The following is a 380-nucleotide window of genomic DNA, read 5'->3' as shown; positions in this document are numbered from 1 at the left end:
TCATCAGCGTGTCGAGTATGCGAGGCCTCGGCTCCCACACGGAGCTGGGGCGGCGGCGCAGCCGCTTTGCTGAGGCGCTGGGCGTTGCAGGGGGATGAGCCTCTGCCTTTTAAAGGGAATTTTTGTTAAGAGGAGCTTGCAACTCGCTTGCGATCCCTTTCCCCTCCCTCCCCTCCATCCCCTGACGCACCCGGGGCTCCCACCCCGCAGGGAGCAACCCTGACCGACGCTGCTCGCGGCCCCCTGTGCTGAGCCGGGATGAGGACTGCCCCAATCCGGCTCCTGCCTGCTATGCGGCGCGGGACACGCTCACGGCCACCTGTCCCTGCCCGAGACAGCGGGATACCACCAGCCCTCGGCGCGGGGTCTCCGCCATTGCA

The sequence above is a fragment of the Aptenodytes forsteri genome, unplaced genomic scaffold (assembly GCF_000699145.1).
Source record: "Aptenodytes forsteri isolate BGI_AS27 unplaced genomic scaffold, ASM69914v1 Scaffold34, whole genome shotgun sequence".
Lineage (NCBI taxonomy): Eukaryota > Metazoa > Chordata > Aves > Sphenisciformes > Spheniscidae > Aptenodytes > Aptenodytes forsteri.
Note: the sequence above shows the minus strand (reverse complement) of the source record.